The sequence below is a fragment of the Ovis aries genome, chromosome X (genome assembly GCF_016772045.2).
Source record: "Ovis aries strain OAR_USU_Benz2616 breed Rambouillet chromosome X, ARS-UI_Ramb_v3.0, whole genome shotgun sequence".
In the NCBI taxonomy this organism is placed as follows: Eukaryota; Metazoa; Chordata; class Mammalia; order Artiodactyla; family Bovidae; genus Ovis; species Ovis aries.
In genome coordinates, this window is record NC_056080.1 from 133,009,880 (window position 1) to 133,021,473 (window position 11,594).

An 11,594-nucleotide genomic window follows, 5' to 3' on the forward strand; every position below is an offset into this window, starting at 1 on the left:
AACTTTTCACTGTTTGTTGTATTTTTAAATTAGATTCTAGAATTCTGAAAAACTTGACAGATTTTGATGTCTTATTTGTTTTTGTGTAGATACAACCCTGGAGTTCCCTATTCTGCCATTTTTGGTGATGCCACTCAACTACAGTTGCTATAAACTTTTGTTTCCAGAGTTCTTATAAAGTTGATTTTGACAGTGTTTGACAGTTTGCTTTTTTGTGAAGAGAAGGACTTTTGGTGTTTCCTAATCTGCCATTTTTTCACAGATGTAACTCAAACACAGGATTTATGTTTTAATCAAGAGAAATTGTCCATCCATCTCAGTATTTTATCTCAACAGAGAATCATTGCTAGAAGGACACAGTGTCTGGCCACTCTGACTTCTACATGGGCCTAGTCTTGGTTCTCAGCTCCAGTATTTTCATTGGAAGAAACTTTATCTTATAGAAGATAGGCCTTATTAAAGTGAGCAGCAGCAGTTCCATTAGAGCAATCTCCACATTTTTAAAATGACTGTTTAGTTTTTCTTCTCTTTTTCTTTCTTTTCTTTCCATTAGCACATTTTCTTCCTTGCACTTTTCTGTATTTTCTGATTTATTTTTGCAATTAATATGCATGTTAATAATGATCAGAAAAAAATTGAGCTTTTTAAAAATCAAGTAAATATCTTGTTTCAGAAATGGAATAAAATAAATTTGATATAAATAAGAAAAAAAATCCAAGTTCCTTACTAAAGCTTATAAACAAGTTACATTCTTCAGTTCTCTTTTCACCTGAAGAAAAATATAAATAGTTGCAATATAAGCTTATCATATTATACTGTTTTAGAATTAATAGACTAATAATACTTCTGCCTTTATTTAGGTCATAGTGGCTACACACTTGAAGGAATGTGGGCTGGACTAATATTCAGTAAGCATTCTTCAATGTACAACCTATTGGAATTATATTTAACTCAATGCTCAGATAAAAAAAGTTGTGTTTTTTTTTTTTTTTTTCCCATGGATCACAGTCAGGTTTAGAATAAGCCAACAAGCATTCAGGGTTTCTCTTTTTCCCAGATATTTTCAGTAAAATCTCATTTCCTCCCAATAATTACATGCACATTCACATACACAGACATAGTTACATAAGCATAGATACACATTTACTTACCTTTACATAATAAAAAATCATCTCAAGAGTATATTTCTGTCTCTGCCCTACATTCAGATCCATTTCGGTGTGGCTAAGCAAAACCAAATTTAACTTCAGCTCCTGTTGCCTTGGCCTAGAGTTACAGTTGAATCTCACTTCTCAAGGCCTGCACTATAAGGAAGAAACTTTTGGGGTGGGAGATGGGAGGGGGTTCAGGATTGGGAACTCATGTACACCCGGGGCTGATCCATGTCAATCTATGGCAAAACCAATACAGTATTGTAAAGCAAAATAAAGTAAAAAATAAAAATTTTTTTAAAAAGGCAAAAAGAAAAAGGAAGGAACGAAGGAGGGGAGGGAGGAAGTAGAAGAGAGATTGTCCCAGTCTTTGAATATTCTCTATTTTGAGGATGAAGCAAATTTGCTAGGAAAATTACCCAAATAAGAGAGGCATCCTGGGAATAAATTTGCTGTTGTTTAGTTGCTCAGTTATGTCTGACTCTTTTGCAACCCCATGAACTGTATAGCCCACCAGGTTCCTCTGACCATGGGATTCTCCAGGAAAGAGTACTGGAGTGGGTTGTCATGCCCTCCTCCAGGGTATCTTCCTGACCAGGGATCAAACTCCTATCTCCTGCATTGGCAGGCAGATTCTTTACCACTGCACCACCTGGGAAGCCTATATAATATATATATACCTAACAGTCCATTCTGAAGGAGATCAGCCCTGGGTGTTCTTTTGGAAGGAATGATGCTAAGGCTGAAACTCCAGTACTTTGGCCGCCTCATGTGAAGAGCTGACTCATTGGAAAAGACTCTGATGCTGGGAGGGATTGGGGCCAGGAGGAGAAGGAGACAACAGAGGATGAGATGGCTGGATGGCATCACCGACTTGATGGACATGAGTCTGAGTGAACTCCGGGAGTTGGTGATGGACAGGGAGGCCTGGCGTGCTGCGATTCATGGGGTCGCAAAGAGTCAGACACGACTGAGCGACTGAACTGAACTGAACATAATATATGACTATATAGCATACAAATTAGAAAAATGAACATATATGAAGAAACATAGCCAAAGCATTTAAGTAGATGGTCAATATGTAAAAAAAAAATTCAACTTTATTCTTGTTAACTACCTATGGATATGTAAATAGTTTCAACCTCTCTGGAAAACAGTTTGCTAACTTTGTTAAGAGTCTTAAAATGTTCAAACTTTTTGACTTAGTCTAAGTCCACTTCAGAATAACTACCCTAAACAGTTTACCTGAAGTGCACACAATATTTTACGCACAAAGATGTTCTTCACTGGGTTATCTGTAATAGGAAATAAGTGGAAAAGATCTAAATGTAGATGTATGGCGAAACCAATACAGTATTATAAAGGAAAATAAAGGAAAATTTAAAAAAAAATCTGTGCAACATTTGGGGGATATTGTGATGAGCTTTATGATCCCTACATTCTATGAAGCCATTCAAACACATTGAAGAAGAGTGTAGCATGACAATCAAGATAATAGTATTTGGAAACATCTGAATTCAAGTTTAAGCACCATCACTGGCTGTGTGACTTTAGGCAAATCACTTAACAGTCTTTCTAAGCCCTACTTTTCTCATTTGTAAAACATGGGCAATAACAGTTCTAACCCACAGGAACTTTGTGAGTACTGAATGAGATTATTCATGTGTTTAGCACAGTGCGTGGCAGATAGCTTAGTAAACAGTAACTCACAATAACTCTAAGGATGTAGGTTCTCATAGATGAGTAAATGGGAGCAGAGAGAGAATGGGTCACTTATCCAAAGCCACACAGCTAGTATGTAGTGACCTGGGATTCAAATACAGAAAGCTTGACTTCAAAAACCCATGTTCATAACCACAACAGTAAAATGTTAGTTGTTATTTATGCCTTTATTGCTACTACTGCTTAATAACGGGAAAATGCTTATGGAAAGATGCTGAGTAAAAAACTAGAATATAAAATTATATGTGTAGTATATTTTTCTTCAAAATTTTTGTTTTTATACATAAACATGCATGGATAAAAGACTGGAAGAAAAATACCCCAATATATTAAAATTATTGTCTTTTGAGTGAAATGTTCAGAACAATCCTGGCACATAGAAAATGTAGAGTATTATCATTAGGATCATTTGTTTTGATGTTCTAAGATGTATGGATGTGAGAGTTGGACTGTAAAGAAGGCTGAGCGATGAAGAATTGATGCTTTTGAACTGTGATGTTAGAGAAGACTCTTCAGAGTCCCATGGACTGCAAGGAGATCCAACCAGTCCATTCTGAAGGAGATCAGCCCTGGGATTTCTTTGGAAGGAATGATGCTAAAGCTGAAGCTCCAGTACTTTGGCCACCTCATGCGAAGAGTTGACTCATTGGAAAAGACTCTGATGCTGGGAGGGATTGGGGGCAGGAGGAGAAGGGGACAACAGAGGATGAGATGGCTGGATGGCATCACTGACTCGATGGACATGAGTTTGAGTGAACTCCGGGAGTTGGTGATGCACAGGGAGGCCTGGCGTACTGCGATTCATGGGGTCGCAGAGTCAGACACGACTGAGCGACTGAACTGAACTGAACTGAAGATATAAAAAATGGTCTAAATGTGAATTTAGTTTGTATTTTTCCTGCTCAGGACTCACTTCCTGAATCAGAATTCACATCTTTAATTCATCAGTTCTAGAACACTCTGACCCATTACTTCTTTGAGTATTACTTTTTTTCCCATTTGTCCTCTTTGTCTCTTTACCTCTTTCATATTTTTAATTCTTTATCTGTTATATTTTGTATATCTGTGTTTCAGTTTAACACTTTTTAACTGTGCTCAATCTATGGTTTAATCTACTCACTGAGTTTTTAATATTAAAACTGTTTTTGAACTTCTAGAATTCTCTTTCAAAATTATTTGATCTTTTTTTTTAAATTTCTTGTTCTTTTCTCATTTTCCCCCTTTTCCTCCTCTTATTTTTTTAAAAAAAATTTTAAGTATTTTTTGGGCACACTCTGAGACATGTGGGATCTTAGTCCCAGACCTGGGATCCAACCATTCCCCCTTGTGGTGCAGAGTCTTAACCACTGGACCACCAAGGAAGTCCCTTGCTCCTCTTATTTAGTCATCAGAATTTACCCAACCTACCTTGCAATTACATTTCTAACTTAATCTATCAGGTCCCTACTTTCAGTCTTACCCTTTTTTGGACTTTGTCACTGGTGTGATTGTAATCTTCCTACAAGATTGAAATACTTCAGGAATACTTTAGAGGTTCACCATCACCTTCAAAATAAAATCTAAACTCCTTAGCAGGGCATAACTAAATAGTTCACATCTACCTTGCAATTCTTATTTCCAGAGATTCTCCAATATCTACCTTGCATTTAAGTTCCACCAGCGTATTAGCACTCTCCCCAAATTCTACATATTCTTATTAGGCCTAAGAAAATATTTAATGAAATATTATTGGTTTTAATGAAAATATTATTGATGAGTTTGCTTCCATTAAAGTCAGGAAAGTAAAATTTAATTCAGCTTTTAGTGTAGATAAGCTATTTAAACAATGCTGTGAGTTTTAATGTATTTACTTTTCAATTTTTCCAACTGCTTTAATTTTTTGGAAAAAAATTAATCATTCAAGAACACACAAAAACATGTACATGGGGTCCACATTTTCCCATTTTCCTCACAGTCCAGTATGGCTTGGTATGGCATTGTCTTTATTTAAATTTTTTTCATTTTTGTTCATCATGGATTTTTGCACTAATTTTTAAACTATTACATTAAAATATTTATCCTGATCACTGAGGTTTTTGGCATACCTTTAAATTTTGCACACAAGGTGAATGTCTTACTCACCCCACCCTTTTCCCATCCCTATTTGATGTCTTTAGATATATAAATAATCCATTTGTAACTAATGGGCATCTGAAATTACTGTAGCTGATATAGGATTTTTATTCCTAGAAGTTGTTTCTATCACCTCTCTGCTTCTTAGTATACATTTCAGAATTCTGAAGTGGGGAGAAATTTTATTTTTAAAATAATATTTATTTTTAATGGAGAATATAGTCACATGATTCAAAATTAAAAAAACACAGAGAAAAGATACATAGTAAAAAGTCTCCCTGTCGCTCCTAGGTTCTAACCACCCAGTTCCTCTCCAGGAAAACAATGTTAACAATATCCTTCTTCCCTGGTGCCGGATACAGTAAACAATCTGCCTGCAATGCAGGAGACCTGGGTTCTATTTCTGGGTCAGGAAGATCCTCTGAAGAAGGGAATGACTACCCACTCCACTATTTCTGCCTGGGAAATCCCATGGACAGAGGAACCTGATGGGCCACAAAGGGGTTGCAAAGAGTCGGACATGACCGAGCGACTAACACTTTCAAGAGATAATTTATGCTTATTCAAACAAATGTGTACATCTATTTTAATCCCGCCTTTTGCACAAATTGCAGCATATTGTGACTTAAATCTTGCTGCTTTACCAATATGTATTGGAGCTCATTCCATATCAACATATAAAGTGGTCATCCTGTACATGTAAGTGTATCTGTAGGATGAATTCTTAGAAGTCAGACTTCTGGAATAGATTTAGTAGTGTTAATCGTTCAGTCATGTCTGATTCTTTGCGACCCCACAGACTGTAGCCTGCCAGGCTCTTATGTCCATGGGGATTCTCCAGGCAAGAATACTGGAGTGGGTTGTCATGCCCTCCTCCAGGGGGTCTTCCCAACCCAGGGATCGAACCCAGGTCTCCCATGTTGCAGACAGATTCTTTACCATCTGCACCACCAGAAAAGGAGCCCTTTATATAATAAGTAAATTAGTCCTTTGTTGAAAATTTTCAAATATTTGTTCCCCATTTGTTTTCCTGTTAACTTTGCTTATGGAAGCTTTTGCTGTTCATGTATTTTTTGATGTAGACAAAATTAATAATCTTTTCTTTTTTTGGCTTGTGAGTTTTGTGCGAACTGGGGAAGCTCACTAAAGAATAAAGACTGAGAGAGATCTTGTTAATCACCTTATCAGTAAGGAAGAGAATATGAATCAGAGTTGACTGTTAAAAACTTGTAAAATTCTGAACCTTTGCAATTACCCATATTTATTCTGTGTGTTGTCCCATGGCTATTCTCCCATGGTAATTCAAAGCAAAACTCTTAATATCTATAAGAAAACCCTTAAGATATGCTTGTCTTATGGAGAATGGAGTGAAATAGGAATAATAACTAATCTGATGGGGAAAAGAACCTCAGTGTTGGCAGTTTTAAGGAAAAAAAAAAAAAAGAAGAAGAAAATAAAGCATCCCTGGGATCTGCCTGAGGGAACGGAAAAAAAATGCTTGAAAAGAAGGGATCAACTCTTTCGACCTGGTGGTGTATGCAGCCAAACAATGATGGATAGGTGTTCAGAAAAGCAACTAGGTCATGCTGATGTTTCTTTTGTAGTGTCAAGGTACATCCAGCAATATCATGACCACCTGAGACTTTTAATTTAAACAATACTGTTTTAGTGCACAGGTCAGTCATGTTATGCAGCAAATGGTTTAAGTGAAGTGAAAAGTAGAGTCGCTCAGTCATGTCCAACTCTTTGCAACCCCATGGACTGTAGCCCACCAGGCTCCTCCATCCATGGGATTCTCCAGGTAAGAGTACTGGAGTGGTGCTGGGGTCCAGCCCCAGTGGATCCAGGGAATTCGAAGGGTGGATGGAGTCAGCGAGGAAAAAATTATTTATTAATATAAGATTAGATTAGGAAGAAATAGTGTAGTAGGAAAATTAAGTGGAGAAAGAAGGCTGAATAACTTGGCTTATGGGGAAGGCCAATAAAGTTCCAGACAAGGAGCTTGCACTATCTACGTTGGGCCACCGGCACCCACTTGAATATCTAAGGGTGCCCCTCCTTAGGCCCCCCTTTCGCGCAGGTCTTAAAAGCCAGGGCAAGTAAGTAGACTTAGTGAGCCGCCCCGCTCCAGATGGGAATTCAGCCTGAAATTAAAGTAAAGAGGAAAAGGAGGGAGAGGGAGAAAAAGAGAGAAAGACACGGGGGAAACCAGTCCAGCGACTGGCTCCAGCCTCTATTGTTCAGAAGGCCTTTTATACTTTTGATAAAACATGGAGATCAATGGGTAACACCAAGTTATGCAGCGTTAGCAGTCCAGACTTATCATCAAAACCAGGCTTTTCTCTCTGCATACCTAATTGTATACACAAGTCTTAGGTGATTTACATCATCTTCCAGCCAAAAGGGCCAATTAACATTTTACAGCCTTTTTTCTGATAAGGGTTTGTCAACCAGAAGACTTATTTGTGTTGATCTTCCCAAAGTCTGGTGCCACTCTCAGAAAGCACTAAATAAAGTTACATTCTTTCATAGTAAGGACACAAGAGGAGTGCAGTGATATATAACAAAGAAAAGTAATTAACTCAAAAGTCTAGTGTTGTTAACATCAAAACTACTATATATCTTTTTCCATATCCTGTTTACATTGATTAACATCCTCCCAGGTGCCTAAAAGACAAAGAATATGGACGTCTGGCGGCAATCATTAAGTCACCAGTGAAAACCCGTCACCAATATGAGTTTCAACTCTTTAGAAAAGGCTCTGTATCTTTAAGATGCTTTTAAGCTTTGTGCCTCTCTCGGTTGGGGGGTTGTAAGCAATGCACAAGCTGTAAGAGGTCCCAGAACCTGTAAGGTAAGCTAGAGAGCTATCAGAGGAGGTTTAACTGAAACATCCCTTTCAAATGCAGAAGACTAAAGCCCTGAGTTGACTTTTTTCCAGAGAATATCAGAAGACTGGAAAAGCAGGCAGATTCTTATTTTTGGGGGGGGTGGATGCTCAGGAAATTCCAGGGGGAAAACCTGAGGTCTGATTAGCCTTGCCATCAGAGCTCTGCCGCATGACCTTGTCACGGGTGGAATTCCTCACGCTGGCTCCCGGCAGAGTGGGTTGCCATTTCCTTCTCCAGGGGATCTTCCCGACCCAGGGATCAAACCCAGGTCTCCCGCATTGCAGGCAGACGCTTTAACCTCTGAGCCACCAGGGAAGCCACAAAATGGTTTAAGCTATAAGGAAATAACTATAGGTCTGAAGTTTGTTGTTATTTAGTCACTAAGTCGTGTCCGACTCTTTGCGACCCCATGGACTGTAGCCCTCCAGACTCTGTCCATGGGACTCTCCAGGCAAGAATACTGGCATGGATTGCCATTTCCTGCTCCAGGGGATCTTCCAACCTAGGGACAGACCCCACGTCTCCTGCATTGGCAGATTATTTCTTTAACAGTGAAACACCTGGGAAGCCCCAGGTCTGAAGTACAGCTTAACAGTAGGCCCTCTGTGTCCACAAGGTTCTGATTCTGTGGATTTTAACCAACTGCAGATTGAAAATATTTGGGGAAAAATCCAAAAAGTTCCAAAAAGCAAAACTTTTAATTTCCTGCACTTTGGCAATTATTTATATAGCACTTACCTTGTATTGTGCATTATACATTATCTAGAGATGATTTAAAGTATATAGGAAGATGTATGTAAATGATATGCAAACACTATATTTTTCTATAAGGGACTTGAACACCTGGAGATTTTACTTTCTGCAGCAGTGGGGGTGTTTGTCCTGGAACCAATACCCCTGGATGCCTGAAAGGCTGACTCCTCAACCTCTTCTTTCCCTTTTTCCTTGTTGTATTTCTACTCATTCTTCCTTATCAGAATACAGAGTTAAAACTCAACTAGTATTTTTTTTTTCCTCTTAGCTTGCTTCTAACTTTTCCTTTGAAAAGTTTACTTGTCCCTTAAATTTGAGGGCAGAGAGAAATTCCATGGGTTACCCAGACACTGAGAATGACCATTTGTATAACTTGCTTTCTGTAGCCTGTTCAACAGGGTAAGTTCTGTTACCTTCCTCTCTTCCCAGTCACTTCTGCACCCCTTTGAATCGCAAGGCATCATCTCATTGGCACATTTTTCTATCCCCTACCTCTTCTTGCCTGGAGAATCCCATGGACGGAGAAACCTAGTAGGTTACAGTCCACGGGGTCGCAAAGAGTAGGACACAACTGAGCGACTTCACCTTCACCTCTTTCCCTATCATGCTCTCTACTTTGCTCCAGTTTTCTCCTCTCACAGCTCTCTCATATTTCTAAAATGTCCCCTCCTGTCCATCCGCTTTCACTCTGAATTCAATCCTCCAGCCTCTTGCCTGAACTAGCAAAACAAATACACTTACTATTATCCCAGTCTTAATCCAACTACCATAGAGCTGCGAAAATGATCTTTCTAAATGTATATAAGAGGGTAAGGGGAGGATTTTCATTTATTCTAAGCAATTCTATATTGTTTGAAACTTTTAATACCATGCATTTAGTACTTCTGTCATGAAACAAGCACAAATATCATATTATTCCACTTTAAAATTTTTGAACAGCTATCCAATGGATGCAAGATAAAACTCAAACTTAACATTACAGTCTCCTTTAGTTCTATCACTTCATCAGTTAGCTTCACGAAGTGATGCCTTGCTTTTCTCTTTTTCTCCCACACAACAACTCTGCTAGGGTTATCAAAGATGCTCAGTTCTGGGACTTCAGTGGTGGTCCAGTGGCTTAAACTTTGCATTCCCAATGCAGGGAGCCCAGGTTCAATCCCTGGTTGGGGAGCTAAGATCCTGCATGCCACTCACCACAGCCAAAAAATAAAAAAAATATTTAAAATTGTAAAAAGATGCTCAGTTCTGAATAATAATAAATAGCTACATTAAAGTATCTACAGTGTGTCAAGCACTTTACATGTAATCTCATTTTTCAACCATGTAAGGCAGGCATTACCATCTAATTTTTTTTAATGAAGAAACTGAGGATCCAAGGTTAAGTGACTTCCCCAATGGGACACAGGTACTGGGAGAGGTAAGATTTGAACCTTAGGCTCTTTCCACTCTTCCATGCTATTTCTAGAATGAAATGTTCCCAGCATTCTGGCCCCATCATCTAGAGGAACATTACTTCTTATCTTTAACACTTTAGGAGGCAGCTTAGTATAGTATTTCAGACTATGAGCTCGAGGTAAATTACCTGGGTTCAAATCCTAGCCCTACAATCAACTAACTATATAACCTTCAATAAGTTAATTTCTCCAAACTTCAGCTTTTCCATCTGTAAAATGAGTACAATAGATCTCACTCAGAATTGTTTTCAAAAGATGATCCAATATAAAATACTTAGTACAGTATGTGGCAAATAGTATGTATAACTTCAATAAAGCATAGCTATTATCATTATACTGCAGGTGCATCTCAAAATTCTGTTGTCCCTTTTGTTCATCTGGAATTCCTGGTCAGTACATCTGAATCGAGATTTGCCATATCCTAATTGTCCCTTCTATGCATTTCTGTGTAGCATAATTATATTGTACAGGCTTTCCTTTTTGAGTGATTTTTTCCAAGACATAGCTCTAGAACACTAATTTTAATTCATACATTAACCAGCTAATTGCTCAAATGCTGCTCACTTGTTAGGGTGTTAAGAATGTAATGATTTAATTGTCAAATTGCTTTGGCATTTCTTATATAAATGCTAACAACAGTAATTCTTTTACTGCAGGACTCATCTTTTTTTGCCCTGTGTGTAGTGATCAGTTCTACTTGCTTGTCTTCATAGTGGAACCTCAGGATGGCCAGAGTAACCTCCTGGTGTGTATTCTAATCTGCTCTTCTGTTGGCTCACTTTCTGTGTCAGGTATCAAGTTTGGACATTGCCTTGAAGTGAAAGTCGCTCAGTCATGTCTGACTCTTTGCGACCCTTTCTTTTAGGGAAGCCAATCACAAAACCAGCCCTGGGCTGGATACTATTTGTCTTGTGCTTTGTATAAGCATTCAGATAAACTATCTGAACAGGGCCTTGGTATTTTCAGTACCTATGCAGTCATTCCATGTAGTATTTCCTTTTCAAGAAATGGCAGCCTATGGCCCTCAACAACTTTAGTGGTGCCTCCTGTGGCTTCCTTTCCACAGCTCTTGGCTGTTTTCCCTCTCTACCTTTTAAGATATTCCTTTTGGTCCATAGCTATTGTCTTTTGTGAATGAAGTGAAAGTCACTCAGTTGTGTCCAACTCTTTTGTGACCCCATGGACTATATCCTCTGTCCATGGGATTTCCCAGGCAAGAATACTGTAGTGAGTTGCCATTCCCTTCTCCAGGGGGATCTTCCTGACCCAGGGGTCGAACCCAGTTCTCCTGCATTACAAGCAGGTTCTTTACCATCTGAGCCACCAGGGAAGCCCCTATTGTCTATGATCAATAAATCTAAACAATACACTTACTCCTCCATGGAATGAAAGAGTTACCAGACTTTTTTTCCACCAATCTCTTTCGAGTCCAGCAAAATGCCAACAACAAAAAAATGAGGCTGAGAGAATAAGGAATCTTAAAAGAAGCCCTACTTGGAGGACTGAATTAA

At 38.6% G+C, this 11,594-nt stretch overlaps 1 protein-coding gene across 2 annotated transcripts in view; it reads right to left on the bottom strand.

Annotated features, from left to right (window-relative positions):
- Positions 1–1,222, bottom strand: part of TAF7L (TATA-box binding protein associated factor 7 like) — a 35,870-nt gene extending 34,648 nt beyond the window's left edge. For both annotated transcript variants that reach the window (XM_060407960.1, XM_042241824.2), the window contains exon 1: positions 1,152–1,222. The gene's annotated coding sequence lies outside the window, so the exon portion shown is untranslated. The remainder of the gene's footprint in view (positions 1–1,151) is intronic.
- Positions 1,223–11,594: the final 10,372 nt, after the last annotated feature.